Here is a 27,629-nt window from a genome sequence, read left to right as displayed (position 1 = left end):
GAAAGTATCTGTTTGACTCTGGGTAGTTTATCTGTCCCTCAGGGTTTTTTTTTCCTTTATAAAATGGAGGTAATGATTCATGAATCAAAGGGTTGTCATCAGCATTAAATACTTAGAACAGTATTTGAATAAGGTGACAATAAATAAATATTATCATATATGATAAGCATAACATTATTACATGTTAATGTATGTGATTTTCTCATCACAAAATTTTCAAGTCAAAGCGATTTTGCCAGAATTTCTTTTTCCTGGTGCAATATTCATTTGTATCTAGTTGTGATTTCCTTTTGTTTTAACTAAACGCCACCTAAGTTAGCCATATAATGATAACTAAGTTTCATTTTCATTTTCTCTTCTCTCTGGACATATCAAGTCTATGTGGTTGGTGTTTCAGTTCAGTTATCTAACAAGGGAAAGTTGTAGTAAACAAATAGAAAGATCTAATACTAGCAAAAGGTAAAAATGACATACAATTTGAGCTAGAATAACGACTAAGAATAGTTATCTTAATTCTGAGGAGTATGCGCTGGTTTCTCTTCAGATCTTATAAATCTTTTGCCTTTTTAGTTCTTATGAGTATCATGAGAATTCTTAGTGTTTTCTCAATAGCAACATTTTATCATTTTATATTCCCATCCAAAGAACCCATTTATGCTGTTGATTATCAAGTCTAAATAGAGTAATTTCAATACCAGAATTTCTATGTTGTTTTACCAACAGTATTAAAAATGTTGTAAAGCATATATATTGTTGGCAAATGCTTGCGTTTTCCAATATGAACAAATAAATTGTTATAAATCAAATAACTTTGAAATCATACATGTAGTTACTGTGTTAATGTAAATCTAGACTAGAAGACCCCCTTCTTCAAAAAATGTACTCTGGAATTTTCTAGCTATACCCTTATTCATACGCTTCTTGATAAAAATATTTATTGGATAGGGAAGCACTGGGTACTAGAAAGAAACAAAATTTTTCTAAGCTCTTTTTTTAATAAAAAAATGCAAATCATCACATTTTAGTGAATATATACCTAAACACACACACACACGTACCCATATATGTGTCAATAGTCAATAACACAGAAACAGTCAAAAGCAACACTTACCTGTAACTGGAGTTTATTGAAGTCTGTGTGGGGAAAAATGTGTCTAATTTCTCAGCCTATATAAGTCTACATCTTTTTTTTTGAGATGGAATCTTACTCTGTTGCCCAGGCTGGAGTGCTGTGGCACCATCTCAGCTCACTGCAACCTCCAGCTCCTGGGCTCAAGTGGTTCTCCTCCCTCAGTCTCCCAAGTACCTGGGATTACAGGTGCCCACCACCACGCCCGGCTAATTTTTGTATTTTCAGTAGAGACGAGGTTTCACCATTTGGCCAGGCTAGTGTCAAACTCCTGACCTCAGTCCGCCCGCCTCAGTCTCCGAACGTGCTGGGATTACAGGTGTGAGCCACGACGCCTGGCCAAGACTACATTTTGATTTACGTAATCTTTACCCCACTGGCAAGGAAACTTTGTGATCTAAAAGTGATATGGTGTGTTAGATCAAAATATCTGCTTGCAACAAAAAAACTAACTTGTAAGTTTTAGAAAACAGATAAAAAATTCCCAAACACTATCTAATGTATAGATATGGCTAGATATTTGACATAATAATTTTTTATCATTAATGTTGATTTTCCCAAACTATAAAACTTAAAGCCAAAATGGGTAAGCAAGAGGCAGGTGCCCTCTAGCCTGTGTTTCCTTTAAAGACTAGCATTACAAAAGACTTGATTCAATCAATTCCTTGATTTTGGGCCATGATTGCATATTAAAATTATTTAGGAACTTTTGAAACACTGTTATCTAGGCCTCACCAAGACCAATTAAGTCTGAATCACTGTAGCTGCAGCCTGGGAATCAATATTTTTGAAAAGCTCTCCAGCTGATTCTAATACGCAGCCAGGGTTGGGAACTCTTAAGTTAGTCCACCAGCCCAGCTAGACTCATTATGCCAGTGGCTTTTCCTGCTTCACCACTAGTCAGGCTAGCATTGACCCCTCTCCCCTACACTCACCCCCAGCCCCTGCAGTGCTGTCTGAGCAGTAGTGTTCTGTTTGTTCTCATATGAGCTGAGGAGGGAATATGAAAAGAGAATAAATGTTTTTGTACATTATTTCATTTGAGAGTCACAACACTTCCTCTATGGTATACAGGTAGACATGCAAGTGAGCCATTTTGTCATCAGATTCTCCAGCCCCAGTCAAGATGACAAACAGCACTCGCTGACATCCAGACCATAACCTCATGTGAGACTTCACGCCAAAACTACCTAGCCAAGCTACTTTTGAATTTTTCACCCACAGAACTGTTTGCTGTCTTAACATGCTACAATTTGGACACCTCTTCATATAGTAGTAGTTATCCAATACGGTAATAAAAGAAGAGAGAAGGTCATAGCAGGTGAAAGCTGATAAGACAATTTGGAAGCTGTAGGACAAATAGACAAGTGTTATAGGCAGAATGTAAGTGAGACTGAACATATGTGGAAGAATAATTGAAAGTCAAAAAGAGAACTTAGACTCCAGAATATCCTTTCCCTCTCCTATCTAAACATGAGCCAAAACAAAATAAAAAACAATATCCCTTGCTATTTGGGCAGGAGCCTGATGACTTGCTCTAAGGAGGGATGATGGATTCTGGGGAAGCAAGAACAGCTACGGAAAAGAGCGCTAGATTTAAATAAGGTTAACTAAATGGAACTCTACTTGATGATTTTCAGGCATCCAGCCCAAATCTCCAGATAGTCTCCCAGAATATTAAAAACTAGTGTTATAACTGCCACCCATACTAAGTATTAACTTACCCAAATACAGTGATAAGAGCTTATCGTGAGAGTAAGTAAAGACCAATGAAAGGAACTATGGGTATTAGAGTTCTAAATCTCATACTCCATACTAGAAAATGATACACATTTTATGATTTATATATCTTGAAATAGTGATATAGATATAAATTTTATATATACCCAGGTAAATATAAGAAGACTACTTAAAAGGCAAAGAAATCAAGTGAGGGGTGCTAGGGAAATATAGCAGAAGACCACGTTTTTCATTACTAATCTTTTCAGTTCTACTTGAATTTTTAAACTGAGTACATGTACTACTTTTATAAAATAAAACTCATTAAAAGGGCTATAATAAACTAATTAAAATGCAAATTGGGGAAAATGTGGGAAAACATTTCCAGCTAATGTGACAGTCAACAAGATGATATTCATGTATTCAAATAATTCACTCATTACTGGGAAAAAATATAACATGCTGTCATGGTTGAAAGTGAGTGATGTGGAGACAGACTCCATTTTTGAATCTCAGCTTCTTTGACACTCACTTTTATTCCTGGGCTAGATACATAATTTTCCTATCTCTAAAAAACCAATGCCTATACAACACAGTTCTTTGAAAAATAAATATGAGAAAGCTTGTAAAGTGTTTGACAACACCCGGTACATAGTAAATCATAAATATTAGCTATATAATTCAGTGGGATATATTTACCAAATGGCTCTATGTACACAGATGTATTAATCCATTCTCATAATGCTATAAAGACATAATAATGCTATAAAGGCATACCAGAGACTGCATAATTTAAAAAGAAAGAGATTTAACCAGCTAATGGTTCCGCAGCTATACAGGCTTCTGCTTCTGGGAGGCCTCAGGAAACTTACAATCAAGGCAGAAGGAGAAGGGGAAGCAAGCACATCTTACACAGTGGGAGCCAGAGGAAGACAGAGAAGGGGAAGTGCTACACATTTTCAAACAAGGAGATCTCGTGAGAACTCACTCACTATCACGAGAAGAGCAAGGGGGAAATCCGCCCCCATGATCCAATCCCCTCCGACCAGGTACCTCGCCCAACATTGGGGATTACAATTCAACATGAGATTTGGGTGGGGACACAAAGCCAAACTGTATCACTAGCACTATCTGAACTCTGGGTATAAAGAACCATGAATGAAACAAGAATAATTTCTGCATGTAGAATTGGAAGTCTATATTAAGAAACAAAGGAAAGGCCAGGCATGGTGGCTCATGCCTGTAATTCTAGCACTTTTGGATGCTGAGGCAGGTGGATCACTTGAGCTCAGGAGTGTGAGACTAGCCTGAGCAACATGGCAAAACCCCATCTCTCCAAAAATACAAAAAATTACCTAGGTGTGGTGGCATGTACCTCCAGCTACTCGGGAGGCTGAGGTGGGAGGATTGGTTGAATGTGGGAGGCAGAGATTGCAGTGAGCTAAGATCATACCACTAAACTTCAGTCTGGGTGACAGAATAATATCCTCTCTGTCAAAAAAAAAAAGGCAGAAAATAATACAAGAAATTTTAAAAACTAAAAATGTTTTTACAAATCCAAGTCTTGGCCGGGGCGTGGTGGTTCATGCCTGTAATCCCAGCACTTTGGGAGGCCGAGTCAGGCAGATCACGAGGTCAGGAGATTGAGACCATCCTGGCTAACACAGTGAAACCCCGTCTCTACTAAAAATACAAAAAATTAGCCGAGCGTGGTGGTGGGCTCCTGTAGTCCCCGCTACTGGGAGAGGCTGAGGCAGGAGAATGGCGAGAACCGGGGAGGTGGAGCTTGCAGTGAGCCAAGATCGCGCCACTGCACTCCAGCCTGGGTGACAGAGCGAGACTCCGTCTCAAAAAAAAAAAAAAAAAAATCCAAGTCTTAAAAGGGATTAGTGCTCTGAAAGAAACAGAGTAATAGGCAATGTTGTGGGGTACGTATGTGTGTGTGAATGTTAAACGGTGGAAGTTGTACAAAGGTAAACATTGGTTCTCTCATAAGGAGATCCTGTATTAAGTCAAAGTCTTTATTAGTCAGCTGAGATTACCATAACAGAACACCACAGACTGGGTGTCTTAAAAAGCAGAATTTTTTTCCCACAGTTCTGAAATCTAGAATTCCAAGATCATGCTTTCAGCAATTTGATTTCTGGTGAGGGCTCTCTTCCTAGCTTGCAGATGAGCGCCTTCCCATTGTGTCTTCACAGGATCTTTCCTTTGTGCTCATACAGGGTGGATGAGCTCTCTGTGTCTCTTCTTTTAAGGTCATTAACCCTGTCAGATCAACACGCTACTCCTATGACTTCATTTAACCTTAGTTGCCTCTGTAAAGTCCCTGTCTTAAAATACAGACACATTGGGGTGTAGGGCTTCAGTATATGAATGGGAGGTTTTGTGGATTATAATCACTCAGCCCAAAAGACAAGCATAAGAAGGTAACTTCCATGAATGTGGACAGGGTAAGAAAAGAAATCTGTATATGTATTGATATATTTCAATGACTGAAAGAAACCCAATGTGAATAGCAGAATTGGTAAGTTGGGGCAATTATGAGGTAATGAAAGATTAGAATAGAATGATAGGGTGGGGACCTACAGGTCATGTTTTTCAGATTTTATTTTAAACATGAAGAAAACCCATTGAAGGCATGAAGCTGAGTGGTAATAAAATGCAATGTGTTTTGAAAGCATCACTGTTTTGGTTTCATGGAACAAATTGTAGGTAATCCTTAATATACAGGGAGTCATCAAATACAGTATATCAAGAAGTAAAAAACAGGCAAAAGTATGACCAAAGTATTTACAGAATTAATATGTTACAATATATTTAAGCTCCTTCTGTTAATAAAAGGAATATTAATTAAAAGCATCAGTGAGATGTTATTTTTATCTCATCAAATTTTTATTAATGGGGTTCAACTAAGGTAAAATCCAACCAGTGTATTGGAGTAGAACCAAGATAAGATGATATAAAAAGCAAAACAAACAAACAAACAAACGTGGAATTCAGCAGCCCTAAGCAACTATATGTCATCAAGAAAACAGAAACTTCACTCTTTTTATTTTTCAGACAGTGCCAGCCCCCAATGACCATACAGAAACGTGTCAAGGTACTTTTGGTTACAGTGCCAGTGCAGGTTTTATTGGGAATTATGTTAGTCTATTGGGGCTTTTATAACAAACAAACATTAGGCTGGGTGTCTTATAAGTAACAGAAATTTCTCACAGTTCTTGAGACTGAGAAGTCCAAGATTAAGGTACTAGCTGATGTGGTGACTGTTGAAGGTCCGCTTCATTCACAGATGGTACCTTCTCACTGTGTCTTCCTGTGGTGAGAAAAGAAAAGTGACTCTCTGGAGTCACTTTTTTTTTTTTTTTTTTGAGATGGAGTCTTACTCTGTCTCCATGCTGGAATGCAGTGGCGCAATCTCGGCTCACTAAAACCTCCGCCTCCCGGGTTCAAGCAATTCTCCTGCCTCAGCCTCCCAAGTAGCTGGGACTACAGGCATGCACCACCACGTTCAGCTAATTTTTGCATTTTTAGTAGACAGGGTTTCACCATGTTGGCCAGGATGGTCTCTATCTCTTGACCTTGTGATGCACCCGCCTTGGCCTCCCAAAGTGCTGGGATTACAGGCGTGAGCCACCGCACCTGGCCTAGAGTCACTTTTATAAAGTACTTCTCCTATTCATGAGGAGACCTTGTGACCTAATCACCTCCCAAATGCCCCACCTCCTACTACCATCACTTTGTCGATTAGGATTTCAGCATATGAATTTTGGGGAGACACAAACGCTCAGATCATAGCAGCAATTATTTGAGCAGATGCAGAGGAATTGTGATGTGGAGAAAAACTAAACTTTCTGAAATGGTCTGGCAAATTCTGCACAAGGAAAATGTAGCCATACCCTAATGCCAACAGTTCCCCAAGTGAGGATGGTACAGGTTAATGTGAAGAAAGCAGTCATTCTTCTGTTTCCTCTTGTCTGGCTAAAAGACAGGCTCTCTAGAGCAGAGGAAACCAGAAATAGCCACATTCCAAAAATTAGAGAAAAATATACTCATGGAGAGAGAACTGCTTGAGGAAGGAACTATGAAGAATTATTCAAGGTATTAATGCCTGAGAGATTGGCCCAAGGCAGATGTGAGGCTTAGAGAAATGGAAAATAGTTGCTCTTATAAAAGACATTTCCATTTTGTGGTAGATTGGTACACCAACCTCAGTCAAGCAACCTGGCAAAGATTAACCTTTAAATGAGTTAATATCCTGTAATTTTAGTTCAGGGAAACTGTCCTAAAGAAATTATCAGAAACTCCAGGAATCTTCCACAATATTAGTTACAATATTATTTATATTAAGAAAATAGTAGAAATGATTACATGTTTTGTAGCTATCCAAATTGTGTTTTCCAAAATATTTTATTCTCATGCATATCTTTTCACAATATATTGATAGGAGAAAATATGTACATATTTATCTAGGGTTTATATCTATATATATCTAGATATAGATATATATATAGACACACATGCACAAAAATATGTATATATTAAAAGGAAACTTCCTAAACTAATAACAATGATCATCTTTCGTAGGTAGGTAGTGTTACTGATGGCATTCCAAAAATATCTTTATTTTCAAAACTTCTATAACAGTCACATATTGCTTTCCTTTTTGTGTCTATTCGCAAATTAAATATGTACTTTTCTCAGTGTAAAAGATTCAGGCAACACTGAGATATGTGAGAGCTGTATTATATTTTAAGAAAGTCACTTCTGAGGATATTATATAATTACAGGTTTGCATAGTTCAAGCCTAAAGTAATTCCAAAATAATTTCGATTACAGAAAAGCCAATGGAGAAATGTGGTCTCAGAAAATAGGAATTTCCAATCACAGCACATACATCTCCTATGATATATTTTTTCTCTAATTACACTTTTTATTTCATCTAAAATAAAATTTCTACATTTAAAACTTGACCTTCTTTGTAAATTTTTTTTATTTTACTTTAAGTTCTGGGATACAGTGCAGAACATGCAGGTTGGTTACATAGGGACACGTGTGCCATGGTGGTTTGCTATACCTATTAACCCATAATCTAGGCTTTAAGCCTGGCGTACATTAGCTATTTTTCCCTCCCCTCACCCCTATCACCCGACAGGCCCCAGTGTGTGGTGTTCCCCTCCCTGTGTCCATGTGTTCTAACTGTTCAACTCCCACTTATGAGTGAGAACATGCAGTGTTTGGTTTTCTGTTCCTGTATTAGTTTGCTGAGGATGACGGTTTCCAGCTTCATCCATGTCCCCGAAAAGGACATGATCTTATTTCTTTTTATGGCAGCATAGTATTCCATGGTGTATACGTACTACATTTTCTTTATCCAGTCTATCATTGATGGATATTTGGGTTGGTTCCATGTCTTAGCTATTGTAAATAGTGCTGCAATAAACGTGTGTGCATGTGTCTTTACAGTAGAATAATTTATATTCTTTTGGGTATATACCCAGTAATGGGATTGCTGATTCAAATGGTATTTCTGCTTCTAGATGCTTGAACACTGTCTTCCACATTGTCTTCCACAATGGTTGACCAAATTTACATTCCCAACAACAGTGTAAAAGGGTTCCTTATTGTCCATATCACTACCAGGCTTTTGGTGAAAACCATTCAAGTCTCTAGTAAGTTCCAAACTTTCCCACATTTTCCTGTCTTCTTCTGAGGTCTCCAAACTGTTCCTCCCTCTGCCTGTTACCCAGTTCCAAAGTTGCTTCCACATTTTCGGGTATCTTTTCAGCAATGCCCCATTCTACTGGTACCAATTTACTGTATTAATCCATTTTCACACTGCTGTTAAAGAAATACCTGAGACTGGGAAGAAAAATAGGTTTAATTGGACTTACAGTTCCACGTGGCTGGGGAAGTTCTCACAATCATGGTGGAAAGTGAAAGGCACTTCTTACATGGTGGCGTCAAGAGAGAATGAGGATGAAGCAAAAGCAGAAACCCCTGATAAAATCATCAGATCTCATGAGACTTATTCACTATCATGAGACTAATATGGGAAAGACTGGACCACATGTTTCAATTACCTCCACTGGGTCCCTTCCACAACACATGGGAATTATAGGAGATACAATTTAAGTTGAGATTTGGGTAAGGGCACAGTCAAACCATATCAATCCCTTCCTTACACTTTATACAAAAATAAACTCAAGATGGATTAAAGACTTAAATGTAAAACCCAAAACCATAAAAACCCTAGAAGAAAATCTAGGCAATACCACTCAGGACATAGGCATGAGCAACAATTTCATGACAAAAATGCTAAAAGTAATTGAAAGAAAAGCTAAAATTGACAAATGGGATTTAATTAAAATAAAGAGCTGCACAACAAAAGAAACTATCATCAGAGTGAACAGGCAACCTACAGAATGGGAGAAAATTTTTGCAATCTACCCATCTGACAAAGGGCTAATATCCAGAATCTACAAGGGACTTAAAATTTACTAGAAATTTAACATGACTAATTGAGTTCAAAAGTTTTTGTTGCCAGGCAGCACTTATCAGAACATGCATGCACTGGTCCTATTATTTAATTAATTCTTAGATTGTATTGCCATAAGATAAAGAATATTTTCAAGTTATAACAAATGTGAATGTCAAAATAATAGCAAAATTGGAAAATTCCAATGTATGCAAATGAACATTGTAACTTAGAAGAAGTGCTGAAAAAATGGAGGAAAATGGATATTTCTGTTTAAGAGCTAAAGTGATACTGATACAGGGAGAGACCAAGGAAGTGCTGGGTAGAAAAGGGTGGGATCTCTGACAAGGGTTCCACCCTCAGGCTGGTGCCCATGAACCTAAGTGAGAACAGGCACTCCTGTTTCTATACCCAAATGTTGCATTTTCCAAGACCATTCTGGCCCACAATGCCCCCCATCCTATGCCCATAAAAGCCTGAGACCCTAGCAGGCACAGACACAAGTAGCTGGATGTCAAGAGAAGCCGAAGAGCACACCAACAGACACCAGCAGATACTAGCAGGCCATTGGGGTGGGACAACGTGAAATTTGGTTGGGGGCAGTCAGAAAGGCCACCAGGCTGCCCAACTCCAGGAGAAGACCACCTTCCCACTTCATCCCCCTTCTGGCTCCCCATCCACCTCTCTGAGAGCTACTTCCATCACTCAGTAAAACTTTGCACCCATCCTCCATGCCCATGTGGTGATGTGATTTTTCTGTATACCAGGGTAAGAACCCAGGATACAGAAAGCCCTCTGTCCTTGTGATAAGGGCAGAGGGTCTAATTGCACTGATTAACACAAGCCACCTACAGACAGCAAAACTGAAAGAGCACACTGTAACACATGCCCACTGGATCTTCAAGAGCTGTAAGCACTCAACCCTAGATGCTGCTGTGGGGCTGGAGCCCAAAAATGCTTCCCATGATCTGCCTGTCTGCATGCTCCCCCTAGGGGTTTGAGCAGCAGGACACAGAAGAATTGAGCCACGCCCCTGTCATACTCCCTTTAAGGAGGATAAAGGAACTTCTCTCATTTCATCACTAGCTTATGGCAATCACTGAAATACAGGACACAATGAACCTGGTCTGGTGGATTTTTCATGACAACAGTCTTGATAATAAAAAAATTAACATTTTATGTATTATTGTTTTATAAAATTGAATTACACTGCATATATAATACAACACACCATAACTATCCCCCCCCCACAGATACACAGATATACACACACACACACATAAACACACACACCTACACACAAACTCACATATACACACACACACTTTATCTCCTGTTATCAAGGTACTCTTTCCAGAACTAGCCACTTAACAGTTTCGTGTTGATGCCTCCAATAAGTGATTTTATTAATATACACATATTTAGTATATTGTATTACTTATAATAAAAGTACAATACAATGAAATAAATTACTTAATCTCATTTTTTCTTTAATTTAGGTACTCAATATCACTTTGTTGCAATGGTAACAAAATTCTTATGTGCACGGTATCATTAGTTATATTGACTGGCTAATAAATCTGTTCCTATTATCTAAAATTTAAGAATTTAGTTACAAGAAAATTCTCCTTAGAATGTGTTCTCTAGATCTATATTATGACTTCAATGTATTTACCTAGATATGGATAGAAAAATTTTGAAAGTATGAATTTCACACTTTTCTATTAATCAGTATTATTACTTCTATAAATAACAAAAATGGGGGAAAGGAAGAAAGCCATCTTTTCCATTTTACTTAGTAAAATACTTCACAAAAGATAATTGACTCATCAACAGCATATGGTTTTCTTGTAAAATAAAAGCCAACTACAAATATTGAGCTATGCTCATGCCTCATTAGAAGTAATTTAAGGACATTTATGAAGAATACTTATATTGGAGTAGAGCTAAATTATTTTCCTATATGTGAGATGATGGTAAAAATGTTTGCTTTAGAAAGAAAGAAAGAGAGAAAACACCAATTTGAAAAAGGGTTCGTTAAGTATTTATGAAAAAAATCTTATTTAGATTAAATTTCACCCCAATGAAGCAATTATAAATTTGAGATCACTATGGTTTGAATGTGCTTCCTCCAAAAATTTGCTTTAGAAACTTAACCCCAAATGCAACAGTGCTGGGAGTTAGGGCCTCCTGGGAGATGTTTAGGTCATGAGAGCTCTGCCCTCATGAATAGATCAATGCTGCTATAACTTGGGGAAGTGGGTGCCATCTCTTCTTCTTTTCTGTCATGTGAAGACACAGAGTTCCTTCCTGCATGGAGGATGCAGCATACAAGGTGTCATTTTGGAAGCAGAGACTGGGCCTTCACCAGACACCAAACCTTCCAGCACACTGATCTTGGACTTCTCAGCCCCCTGAACTCTGAGAAATGCATTTTATTTATAAATTACTTAGTCTCAAGTATTCTGTTACAGTAGCACAAAATGAACTAAGAAAGGACATTTTAATAATGTTGCCTTTTCTAAGTTTCTCCTCTTATATGAAACTGGGTACCTCTTTAGTTACTTTTTTCTATACGTAGTATGATTCTGACTAGCAAATCAGCATGCAACTGCCACTTCAGCAATTAATAATTTCCTAAACATCATTGCAAATTTCCATAATCATCATGGTTAAAATATAGTGAATCTACTAATAAAGATATGTCATGAACAGAACACAAAATAGAAGGATCCAAAGAATTTTTGATGATGAAAGAAAAGAAGTTTAGCTAAAGAAGTAAGTTTTTGCTAGCAGAGACTGACATTGATGGCAAATTCTTATATCCATTTCCCAACTTTATATAATTACATTTGGCTTTTTTGATGATGATGTTTTCTTAAAGTTTACTTAAACACAAATAGTCCAAGTTACATTATTTTATTAGACTTTTAAGAAACAGAAAAATATGAATTTATGATAAAGATTGATCAGGGTTGCTATTGTCATATTTTTCAATAACTCAACCCACAATGACTCAGTATTTCAGCAGAAATGTTGTATGTGTGTGCATTTCCAGCTTTTGTGTCTCTGTAAGAAAAAGGTGCTTAACAGATGGAACAATATTGAACTTTACCCAGTTACATTCATCTTATGTGCAAGTCTATGCAACAAGCAAGCCAACTTGACAGTTTAATTCCACATTAGGATAATGCTTGGAGGGGTAATCCTATTTGCACTGCAGGATAAGGATGCCTGCATAGTGGCTTTGGCCTATAAAACTGTTAGCTATAAATTCTGAGCTGGCATTATGAGCTTCTTAACTTTTAAACCAGCTTTTTCTTAACATCCTGTTGCCAAGAGCGGGTTATTTGCCCCATAAATCCACCTAACCCATTATATTTTTCTTTTTCAAATCAGTTGGCAAATTTACCCAGAGTAATAAAATCTACTTTTCATTTGGATTATCTTATTTTGGACAAAATAATCACATGCATGTAAAAGAGGCAGAATGAGTTATAAATTCAACATTTTTGTTTGTGAGAGTAATTTTAAAGAATGCCAGAACATTTTTATTTTTACTATATTTAAGGATAAAACAAAATCAAACAACTGCTCATTTGAGTCAAGATAAATGTTCACAATATTTTTGTAAGGAAAATAAAAGGATAAATTAAAATACCTTTTTGTTTACTTACTTTTTATAAACTAGCACATAAATCTGATTGGATAACATACCCAGCCAACGAGTTTATATAATATATATAATTAATGTCTATACTTTGCTGCTACAGAGTGACCAGACATGGGCACAGGAAGGTGAGTTCCAAGGACTCCTGAGCGATGTCTTCCTTGCCTTCTCCATTCAAACACTAGCTAGATGTCTGAGGCTTCAAGGAGCCAAGTTTGAACAAAAGTATCTTAAAGCCAAGAATTTTTGCTCTTAGCTCTTAGTTTTCCAAATGGAGATGTTACATTAAATTAAAATGAAAACCCTCCGTAAAGAATCCTTTAGCAGACAAAGCCAGTTAGGCCTCATAAAGGACCCCAACCTCGCTTCATTTGCAAACATAAGTGAAACAATTGAAGCTGTTTATTGTAAATGCCTATATAATTTAACTTAAAAACATAACTTATGCTCAACCAATCAGAAGAAACCAACAAACTTATAATTAGATAACTAAATATTTTCCAAAGGATAGACCAAATAAATCTGTATAACTGTATAACTGTCAGTGATCAAATATTTGTCTGTCTTCTCTGTTAGTCCCATAAAAGCCAATACCTTATATTTCCTAAGGGAAGCTTCTAAACAACTTCTGGTTTAGAGCTGCCCAAATCATGACTATTGTTTGCTTAAATGAACTCTTCAAATTTTTACTGTGGCTCAGTTTATTTTTTAACAGAGAAAAATCTGCCTGGGACCTCAAGTCTTAGATGGAATGTTTACCTTAGAATCTACATGTCCTGCCATCTCTTTTAGCTCAGAAAGGGAGTGATTGTGAGAAAAGATTTGAAGGCATGAAATTCTGTCCTATGTTTCCATACCTACCTCACTGAGATTACATCTTTTTTCAATTTCTTAGTGCTTTAATGTTTGTCATTTTATTTTTTCTTTTTATATTGCATCTCCATAATCCATTGCCATTTTTCCTTTAAGTTATTCTTTTCAATGAGTTATAATTTAGTTTGACACAGAATCATTTAATTTATATTTGCCAATAAGTATAATTTATATCTTAACTATATTAATTATTTAATTAATAGACTACTTTCTGAGAGCAGTTTTATGTTCATGGCAAAATTGAGTAGAAAGTACACAGTTCCCTCCCGGGTACCCCTCTCCTTCCCACACACATTGACTATGTTAATTTTTATTTTTGTTGTCTTAATTATATTTTTCAGTTTATATATCATTAGATATTGTTTTTAAACTTATGTCTACAGAAGCAAGAATATTCATAATGATCATAGCTATAAGGATCATCTGTATCCATTTGCCATAATCTTTATAAAAAAATGCCAACTTCTGCAGAATGGACATTCAAAAGCTTTATAATAAGAAAGATTCTTGGGCTCCCTTCAGACACAGTAGGACAGTTTCATGATCTATTAGAGATCCCAACATGGGCAGAGGAGGCAATGGCACCTTGGGTGTCACATTTTTGCCAAACTTCCCCCTATTACCTCAATAAAGAAATGTGAAATTCTAGGACAGGCAAGACTGATCTATAGTCACTGAAAGCAGATACAGACTGCCTGGAGGGAGGGCTGGGTGGGTGAATTTAGTGCAAAGAAGCACAAGGTAATTTTGTTGGTAATGGATAATGGAAGTATTTTATATATTGTGTAGTTCATATATTGTATTGCACATTGATTTGCTTCATGGTTACACAGATAAAGCCATTTGCAAAAATAATAAACTGAATACTTTAAAATGGTGCATTTTTTCATATGTTTATTATACCAAAACAAAATGTATTTTAAAGCAAATGTTTTCCCTCACAAGTTTCGTGAACTTCTTAATTGAAAATATAATTTATTCTCTCATTATTGCAAACTTGTAATAATACATTTTAGGAAATCTAAATAAATAGTTTCTTTCTATTTATTTGGGTTAATATTAAATGACCATATACTATCATCTTTTCTGAATAGCTGAAATTCTTGCTTTATCTTACCATATGTGGAAATAGATTATATAAAAGTTGGTGTCTCTATCCTATATGATCATTAACAAGGTATATATTTTAAGATATCAATATTAATGGAATTTAAAATTTATTTTACATTGTATCAAAACATCTCATGTACCCCATAAACATATACACTTACTATGTCCCCACAAAAATTAAAAATTAAAAAATTAAAGTTACATTTTACATACACTAATTCAATTAATCTTCACATTCTGACTATTTTAATCCAAAATTACCAATGAAGTCATGAGACATTAATTTATTTGCACTAGGCCACCTAAATCATAAGTAATGGAGACAAAATTAAAATCCTGAATGATAGGCTCCAATGTCCATGTTCTTAACCATGACACAGAGTACAGAGAGGTAGGAGGGAGGTGAAAGACCTCAGCAGTTTTAAATATTCCAGTCTTCTGGAAGACATTTCTCCATAGCCAGGTTGGTCTATTCTTGCTTCAATATGTCTCCAACATTCTGACTTTATTGATTATTTTTACTCAACATAGAGTTCAAGAACATGTTCTCACTGAGACACTTATTTTTTTCTAAGACTGTGTCTTAGAATATGTACGCTAGTAAAATGTGAAGCACCTTTTATTACTTGAAAATTTTTTTAGTAAAACATGCTCCTTAATAAGTTAAAAGAACCAACTCTCTTATAAAATGGTTTAACTTCTTTGTTTTGGAGTTATATTTAGGAAAGGCAAAAGAAGGATTCCCTTAATATGAAAGTGTATCAATTTTTTTCTTTATTGAGAGTTAAAGGAGATGTTTGAGATGTCCAAGATTACAATCAAAAGATTTTAAGAATTGAGATAGTTTTATCTTTGATAAGTCTATGAGCACACAAACAAAACAAAATAAAAGTAACAATTAACTTGTTAAAACAAAATAAAAGTAACAATTTGCTTGCTTATTAGCAAGCAAAACTTAAGTAGAACACTAGAAGTCACGAGAATGAGACCTTAATTTCCACTAAATTGGAACTTTGAGGTTAGAATTGGCCTAGGAGCTTGGTAGGAAACAGCAATGCTCAGATTTTACCACCAGAAATTCTTATTTAATTTTTCCACTAGAGGCTTTGAGCATTATTTTTTATTTAGCTATTATACATTGACTTTAAAATCTATTTTGTTTTGGAATAATATACATATGAAAAAGGCACTCAAAATATTCAGTTCATTATTTTTATAAATGTCTTTATGTAACCATGACACAAATCAATATACAATATATGAAATACACAATATATGAAATACTTTCATTTTCCATTACCAACAAAATTACCTTGTACTCCTTTCCACTAAATCCACCCACCCATCCCTCCCTCCAGGCAATCTGGATATGGTTTCAGTCACTATAGATTAGTCTTGCCTGTCTTAGAATTTCACATAAATAGAATAATGCAGTATTCATGTGTGCATGTGTGTCTGACATCTTTGTTCAGCATAATGCTTTTGAGATTTATCCTTATCATTGTGGTGTATATTCATAGCTGGTTCTTACTGCACAAAAGCATTGTAGTATAAGTTTATATCAAATTTGTTTATACAAACATATATTTTTATGGCTTGTGTCTTTTTAAGTTCTTTCTAAAATCATTCCTTTCTATATGTTGAAGAATTTTTTTTTCTGGAATTTTTACAGCTTTGGCTATTTTATGTTTAATTGTATGACCCAATTTGAGTTTATAATTGCATTTGAAATGAGAGCAGGTTTGAAGTACATTTCTTTTTTTTTTTTTTTTGGAATTGGAGTCTTGCTCTGTCGCCCAGGCTGGAGTGCAGTGGTGCAATCTCGGCTCACTGCAAGCTCTGCCTCCCGGGTTCACGCCATTCTCCTGCCTCAGCCTCCCGAGTAGCTAGGACTACAGGCGCCTGCCACCACGCCCGGCTGGAGACGGGGTTTCACCGTGGTCTCGATCTCCTGACCTCGTGATCCGCCCGCCTTGGCCTCCAAAGTGCTGGGATTACAGGCTTGAGCCACTACGCCCGGCCTGAAGTACATTTCTTTAGATAGTCAGTCATTCCTCTACTATTCAGTGAAAAGACGATCCTTTTCCATAGTGGCCTTGCCATAAATCAATTAATGTGATTTGGGGAAGAATTAGTTTTTACTGAATTGAGTGACGATCACAGACAAATTTTAGTGGAGATGAATAGTGTATTTCTAGACTCTCTGCAATATTCAATTTGGTCTATAAGTGAAACCATACTACTTGATACCTTTATAGCAGGTCTTGAAATGTGTTACTGTAAATCCTCCAACTTTGTTTTATTTCAATTTTATTGTAGTGATGGCAGCAGCAGCCTATCTGGAGTGGCTGCTGCCATGATGTTGGCCACAGTGGGGAAGGCAGGCAGGAGCCTTACCCTCCAGGGTGCAGCTGCAGCCACCCAAGCTGGGGCTGTTGACCCAGGCATCTCTGCACTCTCAGGGGCCCAGGAAAGCCCTCCCTGCCCCAACAGGCTCCAAAGTGCCTGCTCCTACTGTCTGGCCTCTCCCCACTCCCACCACCCGCTCCAGTCACTGAGAAAATTTGAGGTCAAGCCTTGATGCTGTCATAACCTAGCTGGGTGTGCACACGCTTGATGCAGAGCTAGCTCTGGATTTGGGTGCTGAAGAGCATGGGAGGGATGCTGACGTGGGGGCTGAGGGCAGCTTGGCACTGGCCTGCAGGTTCCCCTCAGCATGAACAGCCTGGGTGCCATGAACAATGGCAGGAGGCAGACAGTCTCCAGGGCAGAAAAGAACGGGTCCCCAGTGAAGCCCCACTTTCAAGTTGGGGAGTGCCTGAAGCCTGGGGCCAGGGTGCCAGTCCTGTGGACCACAGTGGGAACTTGTGGTACTTTTTTTGGGCCCGCCCATGGACCAATCAACAGGCACTTCCTCCCATATGAGGCCCATAAAAGCCCCAGACACAGCCAGACTCACAGAGACAATGGGACAACCTGCCTGCAGAGAGAATCTACCCACTCCAGGGTCTCCTCTCTGCTGAGAGCTGAACACTGATCAGAACGTCCTGCCCGTGGAGAGGAGCTACCCAATGTCGGTCTTCTCTGAGCTGTTCTGTTGCTCAATACAGCTCCTTTTCACCTTGTTCACCCCCTACTTGTCCACATACATTATTCCTCCTAGATGCAGCACAAAAACTTGGGACCTGCCAAATGGCAGGGCTAAAAGAGCTGTAGCACAAACAAGGCTGAAACACTCCCCTTGCTGACCACGTTGTGGGTGACAAGGAGAGAAGAAAGAGGGAGAGAACAGCTGTGGCTCTTGAGGGAGCCCAGACGTATGAGCTCTGGGAACAACCAATGCTGTGGCACCCACTTTGGGGATCTGTGGTGCCTGGCCTCCAAGCTTCTGGGCATCACCACATTTCCTGGTGCCAGTTGTGGAAGCTGCTTGCAGTACGCCTGGTCCAGTCACAGCCTTGCACGGAGCCAGCTTCCATGCTGGTGCCTGGAGCTGCACATCCTGCCACAGCCAGCCTGCCTTATTGTGCACAGTGGCCGGACACCATGCTTGCTCACTCTCACACACCTCTTGCTACCCCTCATGCTCTTGGCAGGCGTGGTATCCACGCCAGCAGCACAAGCCAAGCACAGCTTGCCAGACCGTGTGGGCAGAATGAGCCCAGCAGGCCCAAGCAAAATTCAGGCAAAGGAGCTACTGGACACAGAGGTTTACAGCTGGAAAAGCATCACCCCAGGAATCTCATTGACAGTAGTCTTTTTATGTCTTTGTAGCTCCACACTAATTTTAGAATCAGTTTATCAACTTCAATTAAAACAAAACAATTAAAAGAGAATTTTGTAATTTTGATTGGAATTATGCTGCATATATGTATCCATTTGGGGACAAACAAGAATTTGACAATATTTATTTCAATCTATGTAATTGATATATGTCTTTAAATTTTAGGTTGTCTAAAATTATTGTCATAACTGTTTTGTATTTATGAGTATACTGGTTTTTGTACATTGTGTTAAATGTATCCTAAACTATTTTGTCATTTAATGCTATTTTAAATGACATTTTAATTTCATTTTCTGATTTTTTTTTGTTTGTTAATGTATGAAAATGCAAACAATTATTCTAGTAGATCTTTTAGGTTTCTTTTTATATTTCACCAACTATAAAGTCTTGCTTTCTCTGAAAGAATACATTTTTACCTAGTTCTTTGTAATGAGCATACTTTGAACTCCTTGTTCCTTTGGCTAGGACCTTCAGAAAAATGTTAAACTGTAATGGTGCAAGTAAGTATCCTTGCCTTCTTAATCTTGGAGGGAAAATAGTCATTCATTCATTACTAACTACAAAGTTACAAGTAGGTTTTTCAAAGATACCTATTATGATAACAGAAAATTTTCCTGTGAGTCCTAGTTTTATGATAGACAACATATTATGAATGGATGCTTTTTTTTGGGACAGAGTCTCACTCTGTTGCCCAGGCTGGAGAGCAGTGGCACAATCTTGGCTCACTGCAACCTCTGCCTGCTGGGCTCAAGTGATCCTCCCACCTCAGTCTCTTAAGTAGCTGTGACTACTGGCATATGCCAACACACCTGGCTAATTTTTGTATTTTTTATAGAGACAGGGTCTCCCTATTTTGCCCAGACTAGTCTCGAGCTTCTGGGCTCTAGCAATCGGCTAGCCTCATACTCTCAAAGTGCTGGGATTATAGGCGTGAGCCATCGTGCCTGGGTTCACATGCTATTTCTACCATGAGTGAGATCATGATATGCTTTTTCTCTTTTATTCTAGTAATATGATGAATTACATATATTTTGATCTTCAAATGCAAAACCAACCTTGCCTTCCTTGGAAAGATAGCTTCTTCTCATAATATATTATCATTTCTATATATTATTCAGATGAATTTCTAAAGATTTTGTTAAATACTTTTTTGTCTACATTCACCATTCTCCAAATTTAGTCTTCTTAACTCCATGAGACCATCATGCTCAGATCTGGTTATCTCTTTCCTGCACTGGGACTCAGAGAATCCAATAGTCAGAAAGCCTGGAATTGCCAATGGAGATAGTATTCCAGAGATGATTAGCAATAGTTGATGTTTTAAATGAAATAAGTTCTACTTCTGATGTCTTATGTCAACCAAGACACATACTAACTATGTCACTTGGTGGGAAACCAAAACTTAATTAAAAAGATAGCAATGCATAAAAATCATATCCTTATTTCTATTACATGGCTTGTTTTCAATATTACCTACGTATACTGTCAAAAATAGTATTGTCCAATTTCCATCATTAGGAGTTTTGACTTAATTATTCTGATTTACTTAAGTGAATATTGGCTTTTGTTATTCTTTTTGTTTCTGTTTTTGTTGTTAATCTCTTCAGGTGATTCTAATGTGCAGGGGTCAATTCTCCCAGAACTGGGTGGGGCATCATGTATTGATCTGGGGTGAAGGCAACTAAACTCCACCTTCATCAATCTTGACTTATATGAAGGGAAAAATTCCAAGTAAATGTGTCAATTTGTCATCCTTGCTAATATGGCTTCTTATTTAACAGCCAAATAAACTAGGACTCTGGCACTGTGCACGGGAAATCAATCTGACTATGCCTGTTTTCTAGCTCCTATTAAAAGCCTACTTCAAAGAAGTAACATAAAGAAAATATTTTAATTTATTCTGAGTTTTATTCTCTCCTCAAAGTTATCTAAATTCTATCTTTGGAACTAGTCCATCCTTTGAAAATCTATGCATTCTAACTGCATTAGTTTTGTCCTCATAGAACCATCATTGCAGTGTTGTGTTTTATTGTTCTGTCCTTTATTGTGTGATATAAAATCATGTGAAAATGAAAATATATTTACTTTTGTATTGTAAAAACAACATTTAGGTATTTCTCATAAGTCTTTATATTTATTTTAAATTTTTATGAGACGAAGGAGTTAATAATTCAATGCAAGAAAAATATTACTCTTTCTAAGTAAGTGGTATCATATTCCATTTTAAACAATGTATATGAGAAAGCTCAGACTAAAATATAAACAACAAATATTACTATATTTTGTGTAGTTTCTAGCCACTTTTATTTTTTAACTAGTTTACAAAGATATATGTTTTATTATGTGTTTACTCCAAAATTTATATAAATTGTGCTGTCTTTATGTATCTCTGCTGAACAATTTAAAATTCTCTTTAGGCTAGATATGGTGGCTCATGCCTGTAATCCCAGCACTTTGAGAGGCTGAGGCAGTAGGATCACTTGAGGCTAAGAGTTCGAGACCAAGTTGGGCAACAAAGCAAGACCCCTTCTTTAATAAATAAATATAAAATAAAATAAAAATCTCTTTAAAATATGTGCATTATAAATGATGCCTAAAGAGTTCACAAGAAACAAGAATAAAACACCAATGGATAAAAAGCAGAATTCATTTACTATATAGAAAATTATTAGAGTTTGCAATGTTTGAGAAAAGTTAAAATTGAGTCCTTAAAATCATAATTGCAGAAGTTTATGTTTATAAAAATTAGAAAATATAAAGAAGCTAAAATAATTAAAGGAAAAAAACATACTGGAAATTCCACCACCCAGAAGTATGTATTATTAACATTCATTAGCACATGTATCTCTGGATTTATATAGATGTTTATCTTTAAAACTTAATTTACCTTTATATTATTGAATTCCTTGTTTTTATACTTATTTAATGATTATTGTCTGCCTTGATATCCAATTCTTTATTTCCTTTTCCAACTCTTCCAATAAACTTAAATGTTGATTAATAAATCTAATATACCTATGAGAATAAATACTCTCAAGAATTGCTTGAATATTTCAGTAATGGCAAGTTACTCTTTTTAGAAGATTGAGTATAATTTTATAATATTATTTCACTTTTGTCTTGTATTTTCCTCTATGGTGATATCTATTTCTCACTATGTGTAATCAACAAAGTATTAAATATATTTATATGCCATGGTATATAATATTGATACAATTATTTAAAATAGATATGTAACAATCACAAAAGAACAGGAAGAAATGATAAAATGTAGAAATACAAAGCAAAAAAATCATCAATTTTCAGTTTTTTTTTTTTTTTAGTTCAAATGCTGTGTTCATTTCACAGTAACCAAAAAATTTAAAAGAGCAACCATGCAATCATGGTAGATTTTATAAATCTCTATCATTTCTCAACAGCACAATAATATTCACAGTTTTGCGGCCGATAGCATACTTGTGAATTGTTGTTTCTATTTTCAATAAACTTGGACTTGAGGGACTAAAGCACAGTAAACCTGAATAGCAGTCTAGACTGGTGTACTTCGGTTAATTCTGTGCGTATAAAAGCTGCTGAAAATCTTCAGAAACTGTCTTATCCTCCCCGGAATTAACAAACAGCCTAGACTCTTTCACCTGACAGTGTCATTGTTCCCTTCATTTGGATTCACCAAAAGAGAAGAGCACTTAATGTAAGACATGCCTTTAAAGGATGCATAAATGTGGGGATTATCTCCCTTTTTCCAACAGTGCTACTTTGTCAATTCTTACAAAGCAGAGAAACCCTCATCTTATAATAAAGAAAATTTTGACAGCAATTTTGGTAAGACAATTTTTTTAAATGCTTTTGTGGCCAAACCCATTAAAACTAAGTCTTTCTCAAATTGAGAAGCCTAAAAAGAATTAAAAAACTATGACTGCCCATGACTCAACTCTAGACAGGAAGCAAAGAGGCAGCATGGAGTCTAAATAAGAGAAATGCTGTCTCAAACATATGCAGTCTCTTAAGGAGCTAAAATTGTCTTGTAATGTTTGCACTTAATGAATTAAGAATGGATTTGAGTTGTTATTAAAATTGTCTTAATGAGGTATTTTCCCTTATCAAACCTTTATGAGATATATGGTCTTAATTGAAATATTCAGTCATTAGATTAGGGCACTAAATCTTTGTATTAAATAACATGTGATTTTTTTTTTCTGAGAGGGCTTTATACTATATAATTTGTCTAAATTGCCTAGAAAATAGCCTGACTTAAAGATGACATAGGCTTAATGTTCTTTTCCTTTTTGTTTTTCTATAAAAAGTAAAACAAGTTTTGCCTAGGTTTATCATAAATCTTACAGTAAATATTATGCATTGTTAATGCATTTACTCCTGCTTAGTACTTACAGCTTGATGGATCCCAGATCCTTTATTAAACACTGCTGCCATTTCATCTTAGAACCAAAAAATATTAAAAAGAGAAAGAAAAGAAGGAAGAAATGTAGGAAGGGAAGGGAAAAAGGAAGAAAGGAAGGAAGGAAGGTGGAAGGAACCACATTAGCATTATTTAACAGTGAAGTTATCTGTATGTATGAATTACAAACTTTCTGCAATAGATATCCAAGTACTTATTATGGATTAAGAAAGGTACATTATGTTATCAAGGTTTAAAAGATAGCATGATTAAAGAAATAAAAAGACATAGTAGAGTTCTTTTTAACAGATGCCTCTATTGTTTTGGAATCAGCTGTCCAGTGAGATCAGCTATCAGTATTTAGTTTCAGTACTTGTCAAGGAAAACAGTGTTAATATTTCGATTGTGCTTGACTTTGCTGTGACGTCAGTCACATCACTAAGTCCCAAGGCCTCAGACTGATGAAATGGCTGACTAAATTGGAGTTTGTTTCATCCTTTCATAACTTATATGCATCCTTCCTGAGTGCTTCCTTCAAAAGAATAGAAAACATCCATGGTACTTAAAAGCATTTTTAAGTACCTTTTCAAATCAGTTAACTCAGATTTACCTGTTCTGTGTTTGTTTTTCTGGTTGTAAAGAATTCTTACTGTTTTCTGGTGAGCTGAATGCAACATGACATGGTAGAGCCAACAGAAAATAGAATAATCCAGAAGGAAGCTAAAAACCTGGGAGGTTCCGAATCTGAGCACCCACAGCCATCATAATTTTCTTCATTGTATTAGAAATACACAGGGTATCTGAGTATGGAGACTTTAGCTTCATTCTCCTTCCCAGCAAATTTCCAATGTGGTATCTGAGGCTTGCATTTGGGGGAAGGTGCTCAAACAGTGTAGTCTATACATGAAAAGCATTGTAATTCTTACAATGTTGGAGTATTCCTTAGAGTGAAATAAGTAGTTGATAAAATTTATCTAATCTTTAGGACTGTTGGTTTAGAATTATCGGTTTATCCACATTACTTCAAAAACTGTAATGGGATGCGGAATCAGTACAGAAACCAAATGAGGCTCCTAGTGATAAATATAAGGTACTATATAATTTTTTCCTAAATTTTCAGATTAAAAACTTTAAAATACATTTTATTTCTTTATTTATTTATAGCTGTTGGGCAATTACATTATTTCCTATACTTTAGTGAGTAGGACAATTACTAATAGTATAGCTAACTTAATGTAAGATTGCAGGCCTGAAATCAACATTTTATAACTAGAGATTTGACACAATCTTAATATTTTTCCAATTAACTATGTTGGACATTTTAAAATTCAGCTTCTACCATGAATCATTTATAATTATGTTACAATGAACATTTCACAGTCTTTCAAATTTTCAGAGTTAATTTTTTTTAATTTTCCAGAATCAATTAATTTTACAGCCAGCTATGTATAAATATATAATTTGTTCAGCTGGTTGAGACACAGATTGAATCAAGCCAAATACTTTGCTCTTAAAAAAACTAACTTGTTTTAAGCTGTGTTAATCACCAAAGAGTCTGGTTAAAACAAGTTGAATGAATCCATGAAAATCCATCACCATGCTGGGAAGCCATACAGAATACTTTATTTATAGATGTTGTGTCAATACTGTCATCTTTGTTTACAAAAGACAGAATTATAATTAGAATCAAATAAAGTAGTTTTGGCTAATTTGCTCTACAACTGTACAAATTCCTTACTAGTTTAAAGTTTAATAACAAAAGCAAAAAAAAGTCATTTCTATTGCATTCTTCTTACAGTTTTCTACATGATAATTAAAATTTTAAAAAATGACCCCCTTGCCCACCATGCTAGTAAAATTAGTGAGCATGAAATACATCATTTTGACAATATTAAAGTAGAAGAACATTTTTGAAATGTAAGATTATTTAAGACAAATGCAAAACGATGGGGCATGACATTAAAGCAAATGAGATAACATTTTAAACAGGTGACACTTATTTTAGTGTTTTTCAAAATTTTTGAACCAAAATAGGTATAAATAAGACTAAAAAATTGATTTCTTCTCATTATTATTTGTATCTATTTGTTGTAAGATTAAGATCAAATGTAAAATAAGATTGAGAAAAAGACAGATTAAGAAAGAGAGAAAGGGGAATTGATTATTGGATACAATGCCTTCAAAATATATATTTGCTCTCTTTACATATAAAGGCTACATATTGAATAAAGTTGGCCAATTATAACTTAAGTCCCAAAAATATAATCTCTTATGAAAAAAGAAAAGTTCATTTTAAGAACTGATATACTAAATCAATGATAAACTCTCTGGTAAAGGGTTCTCATTAGTAAATTTAATTTTTAGTAAATAATGTTGTAACAACTGTTTTAAAAAAGGAAAAGTTGTCACTACATCTAACAGAATGACTCCAAATGAATAAGAGATCCTGAAAGCATAAACATTCTTAAAAAAATAAAAATGGGGACATGTCAGAGTACAGTGGACCCAACTAGAAGGGGGACCCCATGGGCCAAATTAGAGATAATTGTTCACCACAAAAATAGTGAGAGAACCAATTATAACATACTGAATTATAACACATTATGGATGAGTTCATTGACCTACTACAAAAAAAGGACGAAAAAAAGATTTGTGAAGGAGGAAAGCTCTTTCTTAACAGAATATTAGTAAGATGTAGGAAGAAAATAGATTTAGAAAATTATCAAGGGTTGTTAAAATCCACTTATACAGGTTCTAAGGGTCATCCTACATATTATTTATATGATACCAAAGGAAAATTTTTCCTTTTCAATAGAGGGATCTAACAGACGACACCAGATAAAATAATCAAACTTAGCATCACTAATAAGGACCAGATGGTATCATATGCCTCATAATGTTTTTCAATGCAAAATCACCCATGTAGTTTTTTGACAGACACAAAAAATGTTTAAATCAATTCTGCTTGACAAAGAATTGGAAAAATTCATATTACACTATCTTGCACATAATATTTGGCTTGCAGTCTTATAAAATATCTTATGTTCTACATCCCCCCTTGCTTGAAGGACCCTCTGGCATTTTTGTGACTATCCATTATGGCTTCAAAATAATTGTTTACTCACTGTGAGAAAAAATGCTTTGAAGTTTAGGCTATCTGAATATTTCTCTACTATCTATCTTTGTTTTCAGGTACAGAGACTTCACAACAACTTTTACCATTAGCTTGAATATGTGAATTATATGTTATGTCCAGTAGCCCCATACTCTTCACTTCATTCCCGGTGATTCCCCTCTCACCTCACTTTGGCACTCCATTCTTATCACAGCTCCATGAACCTCAGCATCGCCAGAAGTACTCAGACGACAAATGTAAACTTCATTGTCCAGCCTGTAATGAAAATAGTTATTATTTCTTCTGGTTTCCTCTTTCATTTAAAATAACTATTTTAGTATCATTGAGACCTTCAGGCCCTTGGCCCACTTTGTCCCTCAGTGTATGAACTTCAAACTCCCCATTTTCGTGACTTCTTGGCATAGGTCCTAGAACTTTCCCTTCAACTTTTCTTTTCCTCAAAACCTCAGCTTCTGCTCTCCCTGAACTTTCCATGTACATGTCCCATTGTGGATTAGTCCATCTCAATAAAGCCAGTACTACTGCCAGCATGCTAATACTGCAAATAAATATACAATATTGTAAGGTCATCAGTATATATGCCATCAAGAAGAAATCAAAAGTAATAAATATCTAGTAAGTTTTTTCTAGGTAAAAATGTAATGGTTACTCTAAAGGGCAGAAAAATACTTCCTCAGTGAAATAAAACATATTTAATGAGCCTACGCAAATTTATTGAAGACAAAGAGAACCATGCACTCTTTTGCATAAGTAGGAATTTAAACTGGTACTATATTTGGGGAAAATTTTACAATATCAACATCCATTGAAATTTTTATATATTCGACTCAATAACTGTACATATGTGAATATATGTGCCAAGAAAAAATTCTGAAATACCACAAAAATGCTCGGATTGTTTGCAATAGTTCAATTTACAACAAAATATCAACATTAAGACATCTTTATATAAATTGTTTTGCTGAAGTATGACGTAATATTATTAAACTATAGCAACTATTTTTTACAGTGTCCTTAGAACCTAATATGCTAGCTCTTGTGGAATCTAGACCTGTTCAAAAACAATTGTTTCAAGAAATTTTCATAGTTTTGCCAGAGACCAAGAGGATATTTTTGACAGAAACTGAGCTAGGGGACATTTTTCAGTCCCTAAGGCTTAAGAATGTGGCACTAGAGAGAAAAACATAATGAATACAATATCATGTTTTTCTTAACTGTGGATAAGCTGCTGTCTGAATTCACAGATTTCACCATTCACTGCTGTGAAAGCACAGCTTTCCCCAATGACACCTTCTATTCTGTGTTCTAGGGAAATCCTGGGAAGCCTATTA

The sequence above is a fragment of the Hylobates moloch genome, unplaced genomic scaffold, assembly GCF_009828535.3.
Source record: "Hylobates moloch isolate HMO894 unplaced genomic scaffold, HMol_V3 SCAFFOLD_3, whole genome shotgun sequence".
Classification (NCBI taxonomy): Eukaryota; Metazoa; Chordata; class Mammalia; order Primates; family Hylobatidae; genus Hylobates; species Hylobates moloch.
This window is presented reverse-complemented; position numbering follows the sequence as displayed.